This window comes from Myotis brandtii, unplaced genomic scaffold (genome assembly GCF_000412655.1).
Source record: "Myotis brandtii unplaced genomic scaffold, ASM41265v1 scaffold247, whole genome shotgun sequence".
NCBI classification, from domain to species: Eukaryota; Metazoa; Chordata; class Mammalia; order Chiroptera; family Vespertilionidae; genus Myotis; species Myotis brandtii.
This window is the reverse complement of record NW_005359352.1, coordinates 2686390-2710554: the sequence shown is the minus strand read 5'-3', so window position 1 is coordinate 2710554 and position 24165 is coordinate 2686390. Positions and strand designations below refer to the sequence as shown.

Below are 24165 nucleotides of genomic sequence, written 5' to 3'. Positions count from 1 at the left end.
CTCCCAGTGGAGGCTGGCTGGAAGCAGGTATCTGGGATTTATTTAGCTTCTATAATTGAAACTTTGTTGCCATGAGCGGAGCCACAGCTGGCTCAGGGCCGGCAGGAAGCTTGGCTTCCTCCATTGCCCGGGCAACCAAGCCTCCTGCTTGCTCCAGCTCCGTGGCTGCCGGCCGCCATCTTGGTTGGGTTAATTTGCATATAGTCGCTCTGATTGTCTGGTGGGCGTGGCTTGGGGCATAGCAAAGGTACGGTCAATTAGCATCTTTGTCTTTTATTAGTGTAGACACATGGATGGATGGATGGAAGGAAGGACGGATGGCTGGCTGGATGATGGAAGAATGGATGGATGGATGATGGAAAGATAAATGGATAATGGATGAGTGGCTGGATGGGTGGCTGGATGAGTGAATGGATGGGTGGCTGGATGATGGAAGGATGGATGGGTGGATGGATGAGTGAATGGATGGGTGGCTGGATGATGGAAGGAAGGATGGGTGGATGGATAGATGAATATAGGAATGTATAGACAAGAATGTCAGGTCCTTACACTCTACACACAAAGCTTTAATTATATATTGTGGTAGCATGTCATCATCAATAAGTTACCAAAGGACCAGAGAGAAAGAGCATACAAGGAGGTGTCCAGAGAGAGTAGAGCGAGTTCTCATTTGCTCCATGCTCACAGCTGTGTGGTTCTCTCTGGGCTCCTCACTGGCTCTCATTTCTGTGGCCCTCCTATCTGAGATTCTGGTGAAGAAAATGAGACTACTGAGTAAAGGAGAGTGACCTGTGCATTTCAGAAGGCAAATCCATGATTCACGTCTCTTAGCAATCATTTCAGAAACTGTATTTCCTATGTTCAGACACCTCTGTGGTCTGAAACAGTTAACGTGTTGCCAAAGAGTGAAAAATTTCAATTCTTCCGCTTCTCACCAACAAGATCAGGTCTGATATCCAGGAAACTATTAAATTCTTCAAACCCAGGCTGAGAATCTTCTTGACAGGCAAATGCATCTCTCAGCCCCAAGCAACAGCTGCTGAGAGGTGTAGATATGGGAGATGATTCCTCTCCCTGCCCCACTCCCTCCAGAGGCCCCTGCAAGTCAATCACCAAAGAGTCCCCCACTGTCAGCATAACCTATTTCTTTGTTGGTCTAAATCAATACATGCTTTTTCTCTATTCATTTTTGGCTATGAAACCTTCAATTTTAGTAAATGTATGTAATTTTTACTCTTTAGGCTTTTTTGGGTATTACTACATCACACATTCCCTCGAAGCTGGTCAGACATGAGGCCTGCCTCCTAAAGTCCCTGCAGAGCAATGACGCATGTACACTGTGCTTAATTCACTGCACAGGCCATGCACTGATTCAAGTCTGCCTGCCAGGAACATGCTAGGAACACACATGGAAAATAAGCATGTTCTCCTTATCTAGGAGCTCAAACTCTAGTGGGAAGCAAGTGCAGCTCCATGTGTTAGGTGTACTGACCCAAACACTAGTACAGAGATGAGCATCTAGTCTACCTTAAACAAAGGCACAACATAAAGCATCATGTAAACTAAATTAGGACGAAATATCTCACAGCAGAAATTAAACATCTCGCTTGTTCCTTCTGCTATAACACACACATACCCGTAGACTGAAATTCCTAATTCAAGAGAAGCCTATAAGGCTTTAGCAAGGAGAGAGTGCTGACATACTTCCATGGACATCACTGTTAAAGGAAACCTTCTCTACCAATGAAACAACTACCATCAGAAGAGAGCGCTTAAATCTTGTACCAACCCTACAGGTCAAATGACATCCTCTCACATGCCATGGAGCCGAAGGCTTTGAGGATGTTGCCATCTTGATTTTTACAAATAACCGTACGTCACACAGGCTGTGACAGTTAAGTAAGAGCTAGAGCCAAGCAACTCAATTTTCATCAAATGCTGGCAAGTCCACTGTGAGCCACAGGGAAACAAATCTTAGTTCAGAGGCTGTTTGCTCAGAAACCCTTGAAAATACGGCAACTTTCTAGGCAGGGACACTGCGTGACTGACTGTTGGAGGGTTAAAAATCATACTAAGCCCAAGCCCGTCTTCGTCTCTAACTTTGAAATTCTGAGAGGTATTCTCCATTGTAACATGTAATGTCTTCTTTCTAGTTAACATAAGAAAATGACATCTTTCCTTTAAAATAAAAAGGTTATTTTTGTCTATTTCTTCTTGAAAGTTCAGAACTAATATCATTTATGCTTTCTTTGCACAATACAAAATGTGATATGACCGCCATTATCTTTCTTGTCAGTTTAAATTTTAGAATGCTGCGCCTCTTCCTAGATTTAACATTGCATCTTGTGCTGTTACTTGTAATTGTTTATCGAAAGAACCAAGTCACTGACCTCAAATGTTCATTGGCGCGGTGGGTATGTGGAAGACTGGGCCATGCATTAATACAATATTCCTTTCTGACCTTCTTTTAACATTACTCTTTTTTCATAATCCTAATATGCCCCATGTTACACATATCAATCACTTTGCAGATATTTTAATAGAACATTTATACTTGAGCATCGCTCACTTATTTTAAAACAAGGAAAACATGAAGGACGGATTCCCCAGGCTGTGCTGGGAGGGAGCCCAATGCCCACACCTGACCAGATGCTCCTGGCTACGTGTGCAGTAAAATCTTACCAAGAACCCTGCTCCACTGCAGACCTAAGACTCCATTCCCACCGCTCTGCAAGCTGAGGACACACAGAGGTAAACACAAACTCTTTTAACTTTTACAAAAGCTGTGGATTCTGAATTTAGAAAAACAGAAGGTGCTGGAGACACAGAGAAGACGGTCTGTAGAACAGACTCCTGGATAGAAGCTGCTCAGACAGCTCCTTCCCACAGTCCCATCCTCCAGGCTTATGGTTCTTGCACCTTTACCAGCTCAGCGTTCCCATGGACAACGCTTCTCCTTTAGGGTCTCGGTCCTCTCCCAGGATTTGGAGTCTCAGTCACTCACACACTAGGTGTTGAGAGATTGTTCCCCTCCAACACCTGTGTGGAGCTGCTGAGGCTGGTGTGGGGTCAGAGGTCAGTCATTCTAGAAGGGGCAGTACTGGGGCAGGAAGGAGCAGAAGGGGCAGCATGTGTGGGATGTCACAGCAGAAGAGTTTTGTGCGTTGGATCCACAGCCTAGAAGGTGTCAGTGAGGGTAATGGCGTAGCAGGAGTCCCAGGGGGATGAAAATCAGCAGGTTCGCTCTGCTCCCTCACCCCTTTCAGCATCCCTCCTCTGACCCCTACTGTGCAGACCATCTCAAGAGGAGATGCTGGGAATCGGATTTATGGGTCAGCCTGTCATTGCATGCTCCTGCGTGCTGGGCAGGGCTGGCTGCCAGTCCCTCCGGATGAGACGATACTGTGTACTGTGCAGCAATGAATACACCTCTCGAGTTTCCATCGACTGACTGCTCCTTGTGTAATTGAATCCGTGGTCAGTGATTATTTGGAGAGTACGACTGATGGTGAGATTAGAGAATACAAATGCCACACGGAGTCTCTCCTACTGCGTCTCATCCACACCAGGAGTCGGGAGGAAGCGTGCTCACTAGTTTGGGATCTGACGCATGTCCCACCTCGAATGGAAACTCCCTGGGAGCTTTCTGATGAGCTCACAGAGTTCAACCTCCCTGGAAGCTGGAAACGGCCTACGTTCATATACTTACAGTTAATGAAATAATTTCCCAAGGACCACAGGAGTGAGGACATTTATAATATGCTTTAAAACTGTTAATTTTCAATTGACTTTTACTGGTTAGCCAGCATCTTGAGGCTGCAGACACCTACGTGTGGGATAAGTTAATATTCACAATTTCAGTGACATAACACACTTCCCTTGCCCTGCAAACTCTGCAAAATATTATAATAAATCATGTAATTATGTAATTATTCCTATAAATCTTTTCTAGAAAAAAATAGAAAATTTATTGGATAGAAAATATAATCATTATACATATAAAATAGTTCTGATCATGAGAAGTAATCTTAATATTTGCTTTCTTACAAAAGTACATACACACACACACACACACACACACACACACACACGTGCTTACCTCGAAAGTTGTGGTCTCATTGGACTACAGGCAGTATACAAACTGAACAAAAGGCCTTGGGGATAGTATTATGTAAAAATAAAACTAGATCTGACAGGCCACCTGGGCCCTGAAGTGGCATTGAAGATGGGAAATGGAATCGGCAACCCACTGTCCCCTGCGTGTTCCTGAACAGCCCTTTCAACACGCAGCCCTTTTGTATATGAAACAGAGACCTAACTAGCACCACACATAAAAGCCGCTATAAAAATCGCCCATCTTCACAGCTTCCTGCCTGTTGTTTCTGAACTTGCTGCACTGCACTGCCCGGTGGGATGAAAGGGTCCTCACAGGGCCAGACTGAAGTAGAAAAAGTTAGGGAGGCTATAACAGTTTTACAATAAAGAGGGTAGAAGATGATATAGAAAAGAAGGGGAGAAACCTTTGTCTCCCAATTAACTATTGCCAGAAAGGCAGATCTGAAATGGTGGTTTGGGGAAGACTTAAAAAAACACAAAAAACTTAGCCCTGGCCAGGTGGTTCAGTTGGTTGGAGCATCGTCCCTACACCAAAAGGTTGGGGGTTTGATTCCTGGTCAGGTCACATACCTAGGTTTTGGGTTTAATCCCTGAATGGGCCACATACAGGAGGCAACTGATTGATGTTTCTCTCTCACATGGATGTTTCTCTCTCTCGACAAACAAAAAAACCTTAAGTAAATATATATTTTTATTATATGTATAATAGGATAACACATAAATATTTAGATATTAGGTAATATTTAATATATATTCATTAGTATATAATCTATAATCTGTATTATTCGACTTAGGAATGTTTAAATGAGGCTGAGAATGCCCTGCAAGAATTTTACATAACAGTCATTTCAGAACATGAAGTGCTGTCCAGACAATGTCCACACTCTACTTGGAAAAGAAGGAAACCTGAGTGCTATGCCCAGTCCCACCACCGAGGAGGATAACCTGCTGTAAGTATGAGCTGATTTTCTTATGTCAACAGAAGTTGTTGGCACCATGGTGTCAGGACTGGTGATGCCTAATTTACATACAAACTCATAAAGCTGCACTACTAGCCAAGCACAGAGAGTAATATATTTTTTCAAATAATTTTTATAAAATATTATGCAATATGGCTTAGAGATTAGTGCCTCTTTCCCCCTAAACATCAAAGAAACAAGTGATGGATTTGCTGGCATCAGAGGGAACTGATGGAGGCTCACACAGACCATCCACACACAGTGGAGTCATGCGGGACAGCTCGAGGGACAGCAGCCACCGCATGGGCTCAGGGAGTGCACGCTGATGAGGAGGGTCACCTGGTCTGTTATGCCCAGGGTTTCACCTGTTTCTCAGCCCACCACAGAGGCACGTCTGACCCCTGGGCTAAATGGGCAAGAAGACACATCTGTAAGTGCTGCGGGCTGTCCTCATGTTCAGAGTGAGCTCAGCCTGTCCAGGGGCTATTGCTGGGATTCAGGAAGAATAAAGACAATGCCGGAATGCACAAGCGGACCCAACTGGTAAACATTTCCTATTGTTCCCATGCTCTCTTAATTTTCCTCTCTCATTTGTCCTAGATGCCAACACCCACTTAAACATGGACCACGTTAGACACATGATCACTTTTAATGGTTTCCTTTGGTGCTTCTGCGACAAAACTCTGGGCAGTACCCAGTGTGACCCTGAAAGTCCTCCACAGCCACCAGCACTAAAATGTCAGATTCTAAGTCAATCTGCTCATCGGGCAGAAAGGAAAGGGTCTGGAGTATTTGCTGCTCCCCATCAGAAACCCTTTCAGCCTAGTGATGGCTTCAAGATGGCATTGCTCAGCAGTAAGGCTCAGTGACAACTGGGTACTGCAGCTATTAGCATTCAAAAGCCATCGGAAGCTGCAGCTGAACTCCAGCTGCGAGCACGCTTGAAAAGATCCAGTGCCTTGGAATCTCAGACAGAGGGCTTTTGGAGCTGAGCCTTCCATGACCAAGTCGTGCTCCAGTGTAAATCCTCCTTCCGCTGCTAATGAGTAACACAATCAGACAGCATTTCAGCCCAGGCGCTCCGTCTGCACAGTGTCAGGGCTCAACAAACGCTGGAAGCCTCAGGGTGCGCTCCTGAATGGGGCAGGCGGCACCTGCGCTGGGAGGGGCTTCAGAGGATGCCATGGCCACCAGGGGCCACTTCAGCCCTGGCCCAGGCTGGGCTTGTCCTTGGGGCGTTGGAAAGGTGAGTGCGTTAGGCACAATTCCTTTCCAGCAGAAGCCACTTATTCTGCCATCAACATTTTAGCTTGTGGCATGAAGTGACTCCACAGGGACCTGGGTTCTCCACATCCCAGAGAATTAGGGGCATGCAGTCAGAGGTCGACAGCGTGCCGACAGCCTGCCAGCCTCTATGAGAGCTGAGATGGCAGCACAGGCCCAGCGAGCAGATGCCGTGTCCCAGACAAGGACAGCTGGGCACGTGGCAGGTAGCTCCGTCCACCTGGGAGGCCCTGCGCCAGAAGCAGTTCACTGTCACTGAAAGACACAGGCCCATCTGGTGCCATGTCTCCTGCCTCCTAGAAGGATTTCCAGTTTTGAATTTTAACACACTTTGCCTTCCCCCCTCAAGGAAAAACTCCAGACACCGCAAGCTTTAAATGCCAGCTGAATGTGTAGTTTTGAGAGCCAGATAGAGAATTCTGTTAGAAGTGATTGAAGAGAGGCCGCCAGAGTGGGGAGCCCTCCAATTTAAAAGGATGCAGGATTGCACCTCTCTCCTCCTGCAGGGGCTCGCGATCCCACTCTGCCTGGTGCCTGAATAAATTACCTGAAATGTCGAGGAGCGTGCAGAATGCCTAATGCTGACTGCCTCACCAAAGGCACAGAGACGGGGCTTGAGCACAAGAGGTGTTTCCCTCAGTTCCCAGACGAAACCACAGAGAGAAGCCCAGCACCAGGGGCACCAGGTTCGAGAGCAGTCACCTGCTTTCCCTTCTGTGCTCTGCGAACCATAGAGAATGTTCTAGAGTCAAATATGGTGACAATACCAAGGTAACCGTGGGAAGTAGGTTTTCACTGCATGACTTCTGAACCCTGTGATAAGCAGGTGGCCCGCCAGCAGGGGACTATTGTCCGTGGTGTGCCCAGACCACGTCCTGTGATATGTGTTTTGAGTGGCATAGATGTCGCTCAAGCAGTAACAGACTGTGTCCCCGTTCTTAGGTCAGGCTGACTGGGGAAGCCTATCTCCTCCTTGGTCCAGTGAGTTCCATCTGATGGGACAGCCTCACTCCCATCAGGAATGTGATCTATTCTGGAGGCTGTGATAACCAAGGGGGACAGTCTCACGGTTCATCTCCTTAGTTTTGCTCTAAGCATGCTCCCCCCTCCCTACCACCTCTTGCACTTTCTCCCTTCTTTTGTTTAATTCTACTCTGAACGGAGCAAATTTAGCAACATTGAAAATCACATACAATTACCCTAGAGAGGCTGGTCGGGTCTAAGGGAACTTCAGGGTCTTTACCAAACCAGAGAGCAGAGAGTGGTGGCAGACCTCAGCCCCTGGGGGAGGAAGACGGCCCAGACAACTGCACTGCGCTCCACAACCCGGAGGCGCAGGTCAGGAGAGCGGAGGACGCCGCCCAAAGGCATGTTAGTGCAGCTGAGGCTCAGCGCTGGGTAGGGACTCCCGACTCTGCAGAGCTGCTCACAGTTGGTTTACCAGCTCCCTCTCCCTCAGGCTGCGCTGTCAGATCTGAGGGAGAGGGGTTGGAACTGCCTCTCACTCAAGGGCATGCTGTCAGTCCCCAGCCCGTTCCTCAGCAGCTGCTTCTCTCCCTGCGGCAGCAGTCCCAGGGCAGGTGCCGTCACCTCACTGACAGAAGAGGAAGCGAGCCTCTGACGGTGCCACTGCCTGTGGCAGGTCCAGGTGCTGTCCCCAACCAGGCCGAGATCTGGGCCCAAATCCTGCTGCAGACCCCAGACCCCAGACCTGAAACTCAACCTGCACGTGTTCCCTCTCCAAGTTCATTGCTTGGGTTCATGTCACCATTTCCCATCTAGGCCTCGCCTCCCGTCCTCACTTCCTGTCCACTGCCTTAAAAAAAATTTTTTTTTATAGATTTCAGACAGGAAGGGAGAGGGAGAGAGAGAATCATTGATGGGCTGCCTCCTGCACGCTGCACAGTGGGGGATTGAGCCTGCAACCCGGGCCTGTGTCCTGACTGGGAATCAAACCGTGATCTCCCGGTTCATAGGTCAACGCCCAACCACTGAGCCACGCCGGCCTATCCACTGCCTTTAACTCAACCTCTGTATCATCAAAGTTAGATAATCACCTGAGTTCACTCCCAGCTACCCGCCTAGAATGTGCTTGCTTCCCAGCCTTGTCCTCTGGGCTATGGACACTGGCAGCCATCAGCCACTCCCCTTCGAGGTCAGAGCCCTGCAGAACTTCTCCCCAGGGAAGGCAGAGGGACAGGAGGGGGAGGGGGGCAGGGAGCCTCTGGTGCCCCGGGGGAAGAGGCCTCTGAAAAGCAGCTGAGCGAGCCAACACCCTAAGGGCTCTTGGAGGGCTGCTTTCCTCAGGACTAGACTGTGCAGACGAACTGACTCCACATGTGGGGACAAATTATGTTTCATCTTAGCTTTGTGACATATTTTAAAATGAAGCAAAGACAGTCATTCTGAATATTAGTAAAAATTAAACTCAGATTTTAACTGTCCAACCACGGCAGGTTGCTGGGTGATTTAGAAAGAAACAAGCAAGTATTTCACTTGCACAGTGTGGACTGAGCGGAATGTGCAGCTATCTCTTTCTCTATCTGGGTTACGTTGGTCTATTTGCCAACAGACTAGGCTCACCGATGCTGATACAATTGCATTTTTCTTAGAAATCGCATCATAGTTCATGACGATGTTGATTTGTTTTGAGCACTAACCTAATAACATCAAGATATCTGTTCCTTCTAGCACCCTGAATTCCTTACATCATCCTAATGACTTAACACTTCCAATCTGATTTGTTTTTAAAGATGAAAAATATACAACCAGGCTTCTGATGTGCAGTTCCCAAATTAACTCCACGTCCTCCAGTGCCCCCAGGGGAGGGAGGAGGAGGAGAAAGGAAGGAGGGATGGGGACAGGTACAGGGAGAGGAGCACAGGGAGATAATTAGAGCAATATTAAGCCTGGCTCTAAGAACTAATGTCTCAGGATGATAAAGTTTATCAGGAAAGAAAATGCTATATAGTTAGTCCCCTTTATCCACGGTTTCACTGTCCCTGGTTTCAGTTAACTGCAGTCAACTGTGGCCGGAAAATATTAAATGGAAAATTCCAGAAATGAAAAAAATCATAAAATTTAAGTTGCACGCAGTTCTGAGTAGCCTGATGAAATCACGCACCACCCACTCCATCCCGCCTGGGGCATGAATCTCCCCTCTGCAGGTTAGGCACCTAGTGCCTCAGTCATCAGATCAGCTGTCGCTGTGCGGCAGGGCCTGTGTGCACGTCATCTTACTTTATTCATAAGCACAAGAGCAGTTCAAATGTCCTCAAGAGAAGCCGGGCAGTGCTTCTTTGCAGGGAAAGATGAAGTCCTCCCCTTAATAAGGAAGAGACTCGGAAGCTGAGGCTGCTGAGATCTACAGTGAGAAAGAACCTTCTCTCCGCGAAACTGTAAAGGACGAAGAAAAAAAGGAATTCGTGCTAGTTTTGCTGCTGCACCTTCAACTGCAAAAGTATTAGCCACAGTGTGTGATAGGTGCTTAGTTACATGAAAAAGGCACTGAATTTGTGGTGGGAGACAGAACGGAAAACGTGTTTAGATTGAGGACAACGTGTTGCACCAGAAACCACTGAGCCCATATGAAGACTTCAGCCAGGACCCCTGGCTGAGACAGTGACCCGATTCACAAGACTTCATTACAGTGAACTGTTATAGTTGTTCTATTTATGACTGTTGTTCAGTTCTGACTGTGCCTAATTTACATATTAAACTGCGTCACAGGTATGTATGTACAGGAAAAAGTACAGCATATATGGGGCTCGATACAATCACGGTTTCAGGCATCCCAGAGGGTCTTGGAAGGTGCCCTTGAGAATACACCTTTACAACTGAAAGTAAAAACCTCTACCCTGACCAAGACGACTCAGTAGAAATTATTCTTTGAATATATTCAAAGGAAGAAATTATAACTTAACCAGCTTTAATGTTTTTCTGTGCCTAAACCACTTGTGGCTTAAAGAAAAAAATTACTATTTTTTCCTGTAGAGCCATATACCAAAGTGAGAGCTGACCACTGCTTTGACCAATACTGCCCTACGTAGGACAGAAGGAGGAAATGAAGATGTACAGGCAGCCGTGTGCACACAGTTTACATCTGCTCACACGAGGGAGCCGCCAGGGAAGAAGTCCCTACCTCACAATCCGCACTACTGGGTTCTGCCTCAGTGCTCGGTGCCATCCGGACTATATGGCACGCACTATGGACCTCAGGGCAAAAGCTGAAAATAGGATTTGCTCTCCGCCCTAACGAAGCCTTTTAATCTAGTATTGAAAATAAGTAAAACAACAGCAACAACAACAAACCACTGTAGGGATCCTCTAAGTGCTGGGAAAGTTAAGATGATTACAAAATCAGTCTGTGGGAGCGGAGGTGGGGCCTGGAGGAGGTGACTGATGATTAAATGGCAAGTAGGGCCTGGCTGGTGTGGCTCAATTGGCTGGATGTTGTCCCATGCACCCAAAGGTTGCTGGTTCGACTCCTGGTCAGGGCACATGCCCAGGTTGCAGGCTTGATCCCCAGTAGGGGGCATGGAGGAGACAGCCAATCGGTGTTTCGCTCTCACTTGGATGTCTCTCTCTCTCTCTCTCTCCCCCCCTTGTCCTTCCTCTCTCTAAAAAATTATCAATAAATAATCTTTAAAAATGATAAATAGGAATAAAGATTAAAGAGAGAATGCCATTCCAGGCAGAAGTCAGAAAGCAAATGCAAAGTCATGACGGGCAACATCAGATGTTTGGAGGGATCCCCGGGCAGCTCAACCCCGACAGGTGAGGCACATGGTGTGAAGTGGCAGCTGGAGAGGGACGGGGCCAGATGGTCATAACCCTCGGACTACATTAAAGAATTCAGTCCCACAGGTGATGTGAAGGCTCTGGGGGACTTTAAACAGGGAGTGACAGTGGGTAAATTCAGGTTTTACACAGACTTTTGTAAAAATTGGGTGGGGGACAGGTTTGAGGAACACAAACGTCGAACCAAGGAGCACGGGTTAGGAGACCTTGGAGTGCTCCAGATGAGAGACCATGAGATCTACTCAGGGTGTGAAGGGCAGGGTTGGAGGTGTTCGGAACTGAATCAGAAGGCACGGCGTGGTAAACGCTGGAGGGGACACTGCATGCTCCTGCCACTGGAAGATGCTGACATCCTAGTCAAGTGAAGGCAGAGGAGGCGCCGTCAGAGGAAAGGTGACGACAGGCACTCGGGGAGAGGGTCTGAGCAGTACAAAGTCAGGACGGTCTTGGGTCTGCAAGCTGGGTGCACACGGGTGGTACTTCCAACGGAGATGGTGGAAGAGATTAAGGAGCGTGCACAGAGCTGGGCGCAGCAGCTTGAGGCTGGGATGCCCAACTTGTAAGAAGAGAAACAGGGAGAAGCTGAGGGTGTGATGGAAAGGGAGCAGGTGGGAAATCTCTTTAAAGAGAGGGCAACTGTGTCAGATGCAGTGTGGAGGCCCATCAAGATAAATTTTTTAAATGTCAACTGGATTTGGAGACCAGAACTGCACTAGAGACAGGAGTGGTTCAGCTGAAGTTGCCCTGGTGAGTACGGCGGTGTGTGGAAGACCAACTGTGGCGTGAGGACAGGAAGACGGCTCTGAACAGGCTGTGAAGGGCCAGATGGAGAATGGGTGGGAGGAGGGGACAGCACAGATGAGGCTGGGGCTAGCATATTAAGAAACGGTGGGAAACGGTGGACCAATGTTGGTGAGAGAAGAGGGAGGCAGGGAGAGGCAGTAGAGAGAAGATGTGAGGGTGGAGCACAGCCTGGAAGGGTCCAGAATGCTGGCTGACAGCCCAAGTCCTACTTGTTCAAGGGGCTCCGTGGGGCACCAGAAGTTAGACACCCAGGTGGGACTGTGCTCCCCTTCCACGTGTGTGCTGTGCTGGGAGGGCCCCGCGTGATCTGACCGTCGAGAAAGAAGAATCCCTTCCTAATGGGTAGGTCTCTTGGCCCTGCACCTGTGGAGTGAGCCACTCTGCCTAAATAATATTTACGTTAATTAAGATTTATTAACTCCATCTCTAGGAAACTTAAAAATAATCTGTGTTGGCACTTGAAATTAATGAGACATTGACTAATTACCTAATGAGTAGTTGATAAATCTTAACTTTGGACAACTTTCTCCAAAAAGTAGTGAGTGGGATGTTATAGCTGGTAAACGAAAAAGCAACTCTCTGCACTGTAATCACCAAATGCCTAGACACCCGAGGAAGGTCACTTCGCTCCGGGGACTGCACCCCTGGTCCTGATGGTGCTTCTGGCCCCGTCCCTGCCCACTCTTCTCTCCAATGACCTCTCCTCACAGAGACCACGTCCACGTTCCAGGTGGACTGGCAGGTGCCAAGCTCACTTCTCTTACATCACGCCTGTCCTGCACGCCAGCGCAGTGAGCAAACACGCAGCTCACACCATGCCCGTGGCCAGGAGGGCTGAGTGTTATCAGTGAATGAATCTTACATACACCTTGGCGTGTGCCTGCAGATTTTTAAAAAACTCCTAAAACCCTGCCGTTGTTCCCTGGAACAAAGTCTGCCAGGGGAGGTTTGGCAGATTCACAGGGAGCCATAAAGCGGTGTCCCTGGCACAAAGCCGCCTCAGTAACGTGCAGCTCCAGGCTGCCATCCCTGGGCTGCTCCCCACCACGCCTGCGGGCACCCATCAGAAACGTGCCCCTGCGTGTGCTCTGCGTCACACTCGCCTGTCCAAGCGCAGCAGCCTCCACTGGGTTCCGCACTGTCCTGACTCGCGCTGGGAACTGTTTAAGCACACGAGTCCTTTATCAGCTGTGGCTCTGCTTCCCGTCCCCACCGCCTGTCCACACACACATGCACACATGCCCCTGACACAGATGTGAAGGCACTGACACTGACATGGGGGGACAGGCAAGTGGTGGCACTGACTTACGACACTGCATCTCTCGGGGCCTCTCTGAAAGGACTTCTTCCTCCTCCTCTTCCTCTCACATGAGTGACAGCTGGCTTTCAGGAACGGCCAGCACAGGGACAGTGCACAGCGCCTGAGACATCTGCCCCCGAAGCCAGGCAAAGCCAGGCGCTCTGCCCAGGGCAGGGCTGGGGGAAGCGGGAGGGCTGTCAGCATGGTGACCGTGGGCCTGTTTTCCAGCCTGAACTGAACATACAGAAAGGACGGGAACTAGGGTCTGAAGTGAGTCCTCGTTCTGCTTCCTCAGGCCCCTTTCCTCTCAGGAACAAGGCGACCAGACCCCGTTCACGGGTGTGGATGCTGATGATGCACAGGTGGCATCACATCCCATCGGAAGGTTTTCACCTGGCGGCTTTGGACACGCCCTTCAGCTATCCTCACACAGGTGTGGTGTGAGCCCTGTGCCAGGCTCCCCTCACTAGACCACAGACGTGCAGGGGCCTCGAGGATGGCCCATCAGGCCAGCATGCACTTGGGCATGCCTGTGCCAGGACCACCACAGGCTGGCAGCTAAGGAGCCTCCGCAGGACGCTGAGTGGTGCGGGTGTCCCCTGCACAGCGCGTCTCTTACAAGAATGAAACGCCATGAGCAACTCCTCACACTGAAGCCCGCAGCCTGCAGCCATTAGCAATCAGATGACCCTTAGAGACCCATCCTGGTGCTACGTCCTTCACTGCCGACACGTCCATGGAGTAGCTGATGCAGAAACTATTTTTCTTCTTTCTCCCCTTGCCCTCATAAACATGCAGGAAGCTGCAGAACTCAGAAGTCTGAAGTGCTCCGGCACCGGACCTCGGTCTGGGCTCGACCACCCACATAGGAGCTATCGCGGACGGACGCAGGGCTGCCACTTGACCGCTGTGTGACCGTGGGGAGAGGCAGCCACCCCTCTGTGAGCCTCGGATTCCTCTCTGCAGATGGAAGCAATCTCAGCAGCAGCCTCTTGGGGTTGTGGAGGTTTGAGTGAGGCGACACGTGCCAACCACACAGCACACACTGTCGTTCGTGCTCAGTAAAGGTGGCTGTTATTTTATCATCATCATCAGTGTGTGCGTAGTCTTTTTTATCACCTCGGGAGAGATCACATTTTTGCAGTAATAAATACCTTTTCATGTCTTAGAATTTATAATCCTCATCAAAAGAGAAAGGATGTGATTATTTGGGTAAAGGGTAAAGAAAAGAGGTATTTATCTTGCTTTCTTAGGCAAAAATATTTTTAGTTGATAAAGGAACATTTTCTATATAAAAGTATTCTAGCTAATAAATGAAGAAATGATAGAATATAATTTTGCAAATCAGGAGAAATACTGAATTTAGAAAATGAGCTCACTGACTGCTAACATTAGGTAAAAAGGTTGCTGGGTGACTTTCTAACAATTGCTCAGGCTGACAACCTGAACACGGGTACCAGCCATCAACTGTACCACAGAGAAAGGGAGCCAATCCCACCAACATGCTCCCTTCTAATTGTGACGCGACAGGACGACACCCACAAAACCACAGCTCACCTGACCAGGTCTCTGATGAAACCCCAGTTTGCAGGAAGTACAGGAGTCATAGGAGCACATTCAATGACAGCACAGGAATGAAATCCCCAGGACAAATGACCCAGCTTTACGACAGGTTATGAGGCAGAGAAGGAAGAAAAACTGCATAGGTCAAAGAGGGATCGCATGTCAGTAAGACGCCATGTGGGCCTCACTTAGATTCTGATTCAAACAAATTAACTATAAAAATAAATTTGTGAGACAAACTGGGACCTTTGAATCTTGTCTGGATAATTCAGACTTTTTTGAAGGGGTCTGACCCATATTGAAGTATTTCTAGACAAGATTATACACTAACTTGGATTTGCTGCAAAGTGTACAAGTCTGCCTCTCATGTTTGACGGAGGCAGAATGAGTGGGATACAGAGGAAAGAAGTTTTGCCATTCGTGAGGCTCAGAGAGGTAAAAATCAGGCTCATCGACACTTGTGCGTGTGTTGAATGTTCCATAATAAAACGGTAAAAAGCCCCCCACCCCAAATTAAGAGAAGGCTGAGTAACCATATTTGCCAGGTCAAGTGATGAAATGTTAAGACATGAAAGAATCGGCTCATTGGACCTGTGGGAAAATGCAGGGCTGAGGTGGGAAGCCAGCATCAGAGCTCGAGATGGAACTCACGGATTGGTGAACTGGCTGTGGTTTAGGGCAGGAGCTCTTCATTCCTGTGCATAACAATGTGTGGGGTTATTTGTTTAAAATGTTCATAGCTAGGTCGTGTTCCTAGAAAGTGTGATGTAACGTGTGTTGAATGGAAATCAGGAATCTATATAAAAAAAGCACCTAGGTCAGTGGTCGGCAAACTGCGGCTCACGAGCCACATGCGGCTCTTTGGCCCCTTGAGTGTGGCCACGAAGTTTCAATCGCACTGTACGTGCGTGCCCGCATGTGGTATTTTGTGGGAGAGCCACACTCAAGGGGCTGCAGTTTGCCAACCACTGACCTAGGTGATTCTAATGTAGGTGGTCCTGGAACCACTCTTTGAAAAATAGTTCAGGGTCAGTGTCCATGTGTGTAGTTTCAGAAGTAGGTACACACACACAGGGTGGTTTACCCAGCATGGACTCGGATTAACCAAGTCCCAAGTTCACAGACCAGTTTCTAAGGGAAGAACCAATCTGAACGTGTCTGAGGGTAGCACCTCAGGTCAGAAGCTCCCTGTCCCTTCCTGTAGGCAGCCCGGCTGCAGGGATCAGACTGTTGGTGAGACTTTCAGACAGACTCCATCCAGGATGAGGAATCTTGGCAGGACAGAATATACTGACAAGGGTCCAAGTAGCTCGGATGGACTTCTCCCAGCTTCCCTCGAGGCAGGATTGAGATCTGGCATTTGGCTTCCAACTAATGACATTTTAGCTCATCCCCAAACATCCTGTGTAATTCTCAAGGCCCCCCTACTTTCTGGAACACCACCAATTCCAGATGGCCAAGCCACAGAATGAAGGGGCTGCCCAACCCACATCAGGTGGTGATATGAGCAAGAAGTACGTTTTTATCACTATGCTTTCTGAGTTTATGTCCAAGTTCACTTGTGAACTAGTCTAGTCTATCCTGACTAATTCAGATGATAATAAATTTTACAGACACTGGACGCATTACATCACTCTCCAGTGACTTTGCATATTTCTACTTTGATAAGTGCTTGGGGAACTTGATTTGTCACCTTTCCAAGTTCTGGGAGTGGGGACCTCATTACACCTCACAATTGCTAAGAATGCCAACTGTTATCCTGTCTGCTCAAGGTACACTTATTTGTATTAGTTGCATATTTCTGACAAAGAGTTTAAAGATTTATAACTGAAATGGAATTTATATCCTGTGCTTGTAGTAGTGAAAAGTAATAATCCAAAACAACACAAACAAGCCAGATGACTCTCACATCCGTTTGGCTGAACCTGCCAAGGGCTCACAGAAGGGACACGCACGGAAAGAAGAGAATGTGACCAGGTATACATTCCTGAGATGTAAGAAGAGCAGCCGGTTGCCTGTCTTCTTCACTGAGAGACAAAATGCGCTCCTCAGGGGCTCTCATCCCGGGATGACTGAGCGCAGCAGACAGAGCCTCAGTGCCTTCCCTACAACACCGACGTTTCATATAAATAGAACTGTATTATGGATACTGACTTACGACATGACCACAAGTTAGTCCTTCCTGAGGAATCTGGCAATGAGTGTTTATCATAATGATGTAACAATGCTGTCAGAGTGGTCAAGGCTATGCAGGAGAAGAGGTTTTGTTTGTTTTTCTGTTTCTTCAAAGAATTAGATCCATATTTTTTATCTTTCACGGTTCTCCCTTTTCTCACTTCTTCCTGTTGTGGTCTTGCTTTCTTGGTTCTTGCAGAGCACCCTCCCAGGCTCTCATTTCCTGCACGTGTGGGCTGCCCTTTGTTCTAGTCTCATGCCTCACTCTAGGCCCCTGCTGGGTGCCTGCGGCCTGTACGCCACGGGGCAAAGCACACCGTATCACAGACTCTCCTTCGTGGGTCCGAGCCCTGCCGAGCTCCCCAATATCGGACTCTGGTAACTGACGAGTCAATATTGGTTCCTCTTCTGTTTACTTTCCTGTAACAGACCTAGCGGAGTGTCTCACAGGCAGTAGCCATCAAGAAGTGTTGACCGACTAACAACCCCTTCACTTTCTGAGAGAGAACGAATTAAAATATGGTGTTCACAAAATTCTGACATTTTCCTTATGATTTCAGAGCATGTGGAGGAAACAGATAAGCTGTGGACTGATGATAGATGAAATTTCAGAAGAGCAAACACACTTTTCTCAGGAGAAAATTCTTATATCTCAGCCTTTGCCAATGTATCTCCATGTACACAAATCGCTCCTGAGTATCCTGTATAATAAGGTTTATTTTAATTAATCAGGCACTAAACAAGTCAAGGCAATGTCACAGAGTGGAAAGGGCCTTGTCCTCAAAATTCACTTGCCGTTGTGCCACGGATACATGCTGTCCTGGAAAGGTCTCTCCATGTGCAGGGCCTACTCTTCCTCAAGGGGAGGAAGGGGAGTCCCTGCTGGTCAGGGGATGCTCATGACGGAGCTCTGACGAATGGGATCGTCTCTGCTGGGGCCCTGGGAGCGGGGCTCAGGAAATTCCCCTGAAAGGCAGTTTACCTTCACTGCAACGGGACAGGAGTTCTTGAGTTCCACTCTATCTGTGACCTCATTAAATGAATGTGAAGAAATATATGTTTAAAAAAACAGATGTGGTAAGGCTACCTTGTGCCTTCCTGGGCCATATTATACACACTGCAAGTATGGGTGGGGCACCTGAATCACTCACATGCACGCACACACACTACACAGATACACATAATTACACACATGATCTCTCTCCCTCTCTCACACACACACTCACACACTTTCCCTCTCTCTCACACACTTTTTTCTGAACATTTGGAGATATCTTAACACACTGCGGACCAGTAGTTTTATTGCTAGCTTTACCCAATGGCCAGCTAAGTTTCTATTGAACCAGGACAAAAAATGTTTTACATAAATGTTAAAGGCACACTTTAAAATTAAATACCCATTGCATTTTGAAGTTATTACATGTTCTTACAAGCTAATATCTTTTTAAAGTAGGATACTTTGTGAAACACTGTGTGATATGAAGCGAGAATTCTCGTGATCCGTCCTCAACGTTAAAGTTATAAAAGGGGGTTGCAGATATCATGGTTACTCACACCTAAATCTTTCAACATTTACCTCCTAGGTGGGAACAAAACCAATTCTCCTACATAACCTGAGTGTAATTGTGACAAAAAGAAAGTCAATTGTTTCAATCATATCAAAAAATATACAGTCCATATTCACATCTCCCCCAACTGTTCACAATATGTTCTTTGTAGATCTTCTATAAAACCTAAGATAAATATCACTTTTCCTTTATTGTTCTAAAAATTATTTTATGGCTGCAGCTAATTTTTCCATATTTTTGTCATTTCATAATTATTTCCTGAACGTTATTTTAGAAAACTCTTTTAATAATTTTGAAACTTTGGCTTCTAAACTATAACTCTATTATTGAATAATCCATGATATAGTTTATTATTTTACATTTTACAAAACAAATTTTAATTAGAGGATTTTAGAAAGAAGAGCTTGCATGAAATATGACAAGAGCAATGGGAAACACTAAAGCTGTTAAAAGGTAATTGTGTCTGGTCCTCATGCACTGTTAACTAGGGAAACTCGTAGGAGATGTTCTCTCCTGTCTTTTATTCATTTCCTTCCCTCCTTGCCTTTTCCTCCTTAGTTCCTTGGTGCCCTTTTTCCTTCCTTCCTTCCTTCCTCCCCTAATTCCATCCTCCTTCCTTTTATATTTGCATGGTTCAAAAAGAATTTAAAAATGAATAAAAACAATGAAAATCCCCCCTCAATCCTGCCTGTTTCTGTATAGTTACTATACATATAAACATTTCTATCAGCTTCTTGTCTATCCTAGAAATGTTATGCAAATACAGGCAAATATATGTGTGTTCATATTTCTGCTCCTCTTCTGCATCTTGCTTCTTTCTTTAACAAAATATCCTTGAAATCTTTCTACATCAGTTCACAGAGCGTGTCTTCATTTTTTACACATCTGCACGGTAAGTGGAGGCACTTTGATTTGAATGGCAGAAAGCATAACACAGATGTAAATCAGATTACTTATGTATTAATCTTTTATGGCACAGTGAGTATGTCTTGGTTCTTTATGAATAATAATGACAATAGCTATAATTTAAGAAGCTTGCCACTAAGCACTCTGTGTTATGTGTCTTATTTCATGCCTTCCTCATCAACCCTAAGCAGCAGAAAACGTTCTCCTATTGTGCAGATGGGAAAACTGAGGCTCTGAGAGGCTGGCTGTGTAGCTTCTTTCTACTCTCAAGGCTGTGCTGCTAAGGGCTCCACAGTTCCCCTCACTGGCCTCACTGCGACCTGCACACCACGCTTTATTGCCCCCAAGCCACCTTCCCCTTCGTCATCCCACACAGCCCTGTCCCAGCTGAGCGTTGAGGCATGAAAAGACTAGAAAATTGTCTCTTCTTTCAATGACAGGTTTCTTGGGTGCCGCCCCAACTTCAGAGCTATGACAAACCTGCTCTCTTTAGCTTTCTGATAGGCTCTGTGCACCTTCTGTTTCAAGTTAATCCTGACTACACAGCTCACACACCAGGAGCAACATGCCAGCGGACGATGACTTTAGACTCTATTGTGCAAGTGCACAAGAAATAAGATTTGAAAAGAGAGTAAGAGTTATATTCTGTTTTCCATAAATGGCTGTGGTTACTCAGGAACTGCTCATGTAGATGTTCCCACTCTTGGGACCTCGTACAGAGGACCAGCCCCTTGCTGCTGGGACAATGGGGGCGTGGATGGGCTGCTGCAGAGGCCACAGGCCCAGAGAGCTGAGATCTACCACCTGCCCTTACAGAGGTGGCTCTCCCTGAGCCAGGCAGTAATGGTGACTCGCACGTTTTCATTGTGCAGAGGATCACGTGAAGATTTAGACTTTGTTTCCAGAAGCGCTGTTATGACACATGAGCATTCCCATTTTGGAATGCTAATCTGTTTCTTTAGATCCATCCTTTTATTTCATCATCCATGGACTAATTTATGACATACAGCAAATAAATATTGATTATGCCTGAGGCCACACCCTAATCTTTAAAGAATGGAGAGAAAGTACCCAGAAATCACAAAGCTATGGGAAAAACGAAAGTTGTTAAAAGGTAATTGTGAGACTGTCAAGTTCCTGCCACACCTAGAGTCTGCCACCTCCAGGGCCTGCTTGGGGTGTTGAGAGAGACACACTGTGGTCCTGTGTGCACAGGCTGTGGTCAGCAGTGCCAACAGGAGGAGATGAGTGCCGGCTGAGACCTTAAGGTCTCTTCATTTCTCTCAACAACTTCAACTTGTCTGTCCACCTGGAAAACCAAATGTGATGCCTTAACTAGGAATCCTATTCAAGGCCAAGATTATCCAGTATAAACATGAATTTTTCTTTGAAAATTAGCCTATTGTTTCGTTTTGCTATTTTAATTCATGGTGAGATTTGTATTTGAATGCTCGATATGAAACCATGTTGGTAACCATTTAAATGTGGACATTTAACTCCATGCCAGAAACATCAATTCAACAAATCTGCATTTAAATATTGAATTTTTATAACATTCCATTACATTCTTTAACTTATGACTAAAAGTGAATGAGATTGTGGACAAAACAAGACAGCCTGTATATATGAAACATCTATGACTCAGAAACTTAACTGACGTTAAACTCAGGTATGAGTTTAACACCCAATGTGAACAGACTTTACTTTTTTAACTCCAGGGAAATGACAACATAATGCCTTCTCCAAACCGAACCAATGAGTGCAGTGACTTTCTTCAGGGACAGTGACAAGGGCAGAGACAGAACACAGTAAGAACGACTGTGACCTATCACACCAGTTCATGCAGCTCCTAAAGACTGCAGTGCCTGCGAGGCTGCAGCACATGGAACAGGACCCCGCATCTGGTTTCCATGTAGCAGCAAGTACTTCTATTATCAGACAGGCAAATGGGTAGTCAGCAGACGTGTAAATGACTGCCACACAGTGAACCTTGAAAGATGCCAGAGTTTTCCTCAGAGAGCACCCTAAGAACGGACCGTTTCACCAGCAAAGTCACGTGTAAATTGGACTCCCAAATGTGGGCATGAGATCAATACAGAGCTTCTAAAGTCAGTAGCATGCACACGCTCAGAAGCCGAGACTTTGCAGAGGGGGAGTTTAGTCACATTACAATTGTGTTGACCTTCAGCCTCTGAGATTCCCTAAAAGTGTCCTGACTGGGCAGCAATCGTTTTTTTAAAATATTGATTTTAGTGAGGAAGGAAGAGGGAGAGAGATAGAAACATCAATGATGAGAGAGAATCATGGATCTGCTGCATCCTGTACGCCCCACACTGGGGATGAAGCCCGAAACCCGGGCATGTGCCCTGACAGGGAATCAAACCATGACCTCCTAGTTCATAGGTGGACACTCAACCACTGGGCCATACCAGCCGGGAACAGCAGCAATCATTTGACATGAGCCAATATGCACTCCAAACTCCAAAACATAATTAGCAAACTCTGCTAAAATTACCAGCTTTGCTAACTGATTCCACACGAAACAGCCCCACCTCCAAAACATAATTAGCAAACTCTGCTAAAATTACCAACTTTGCTAACCAGCTACTTTTGCACTGATTCCACACGAAACAGCCCCATGTGAGACCCAGTGTCATTTTCCCCACTGCAATCCCAAGGACCCTCACAGTGCTAAGACGCACGGCTTTCCTGCTCCGTGGAGCATCGGTGGCAGGAACAATATATGCATCATCTAATTTAACTGCAAATGGCTCTTTTTAGTGAGAATCATCTGGAGAAGATGCACAACAGAACTCTTAACTGCCTCCCAAAAGCCAGAAGTACCAGGAAGCTGAGAAGAAAGGCCTGACTCGGAGCAGCAAGTGGGGAGGCCCAGGGAGAGGACCCTTGGGCACAGTCCCCAGAGAGCTGGGAGCAGGTACCTGACTCCGTCGCCTGGTGATGCTCTTTGGCTCAGACTTGGCTGCCTCAGTGGGTCCGAGTTGGGAGTTCAGAGATGCCAACGGGATGTGATTTCACCAATCCTTCTTCCGGTTCATTTTCTAAGGGACAAAACAACGTAATAACTACCTGAGGGAGGTGAGACTGACCAGAACTCTCTCCTCTGTGCTATTATACTTACAATAAAAAGTTACATTTCAAGATAGTAACCACATTAAGAAATGTGTCAATGATTTCACTCAGAATGCTGATGTGAAAGGCCATAATGGACAAGTAGACAATGCTTTTAAACATTTAGTTAATTTACTTTGAAATCCAAGATATTTAACAGTTTTAAATACATATCTAGGTTTGACGCTCAAACTAAGAGCACTTAATATTTAGATGGACCCATTACCAGCCAATTTTAAAGATTATCGCCTTCTTTAACACTTTGATGCAGTTAAGAAAAAATTTAATGAGTGAGAAATATTTTAGGTGTGTCATTATTTCTTGAAAATAATGTTCTTTCATTCATAACAGATTGTAATCTGGAGATAAGAAGAGTGCCTCCAAATGCCAGCTCCATTTTATTTTAGTAGAACAACAACAAAAGACATTATCTTCATTAATGTAAATTAGAATTTATTTCTTGACTTTCTATCAAGGTTGTCTGCAATACTGTGTCAATGTCAGGAACTACTAACTGTTCTAATTGGGAATAAAACATCCGGATTATTTCAAACTATACTGCCTTAGAGAGGATTTATTTTATTTTATTTTTTTACAAAGGAAAGACAAACTGGGATATAAAAAGTGGAGCGAGGAGGTGCCTCAGTTGTTGAAGCTATTGTTTCTGGTGCAAACCTCCGAACTCAGAGATGCTCATTAAACTGAGTCTATGGCAATAACAGCCTAAGTGTTAATGGGCAGCAGTGAAGTGTGTCAGGCAAATGAAGGACCCTGAGGGCTCTCCATGCTGTTCCTGATCAGCTCCATGCCCAGCGTTACCATAAATCCTCGAAAAGACACTGTCCCTCATTTCTTGCGTGTTAGCTCACCATGAAGATAATACTCAGGGTGCTTAGCAAGGGAGATTTGAAATAAGATAACACACAATTTCCTATGAAATACACAGACTGCCTATGAAATGCAACCGTAACAAATTTTATTAATTTTCCTAATAAGGATTTACTAAAACAAACACATACAGAACAGAATAATTCAGAAATATGTACATGAAGCTAGAAAGCTTTTAAAATTACCCTGAAAAAAAATCAAAGTTGAAAAATAGAGAGTTAATGTTTGTTTTGTGTCAAAGTCTAGAATCATTAATTATTTTGTAACATTTAAAAATACATTAAGTGATTGAGCAAAAAAGGGGAAAAAAAAAAGAGAGAAAGAACTCATGGACACGGACCACAGTGTGGTGACTGTGGGGGGGAAGGGAGTGGGTGGAGGTAGAAGAGGGTATAGGAGGGATAAATGGTGATGGAAAAAATAAAATAAAGTATACAGATAGAAAAGAAACACCTCATTTAAAATTAAGTAAGTAGTATATTAACCCCTTGAGTGTCGGGGAGCACGATCGCGCTCCTCCTGTCTTTCGCCAAAAGTGCCGGGAGTGCTATCGCACTCCTCCTGCAGTGTCCAGTTCTAAGTCTGCTTTTATTAGTGACTAGAGGCCCGGTGCACAAAAATTTGTGCACTCGGGGGGAGGGGGGAGGCCCCCATCCCGGCCTGTGGCCCC

The 24165-nt window shown here is 46.2% G+C and overlaps 1 protein-coding gene across 13 annotated transcripts in view; it reads right to left on the bottom strand.

Moving 5' to 3' along the window:
* Positions 1 to 24165, bottom strand: part of MYT1L (myelin transcription factor 1-like) — a 305434-nt gene that overhangs the window by 168557 nt on the left and 112712 nt on the right. For 12 of the 13 annotated variants that reach the window (XM_014540575.1, XM_005867251.2, XM_014540567.1 and 9 more), the window contains one exon: positions 22418 to 22537. The exons of the other annotated variant lie outside the window; for it this stretch is intronic. The gene's annotated coding sequence lies outside the window, so the exon portion shown is untranslated. The remainder of the gene's footprint in view (positions 1 to 22417; positions 22538 to 24165) is intronic. 13 annotated transcript variants of the gene reach the window in all.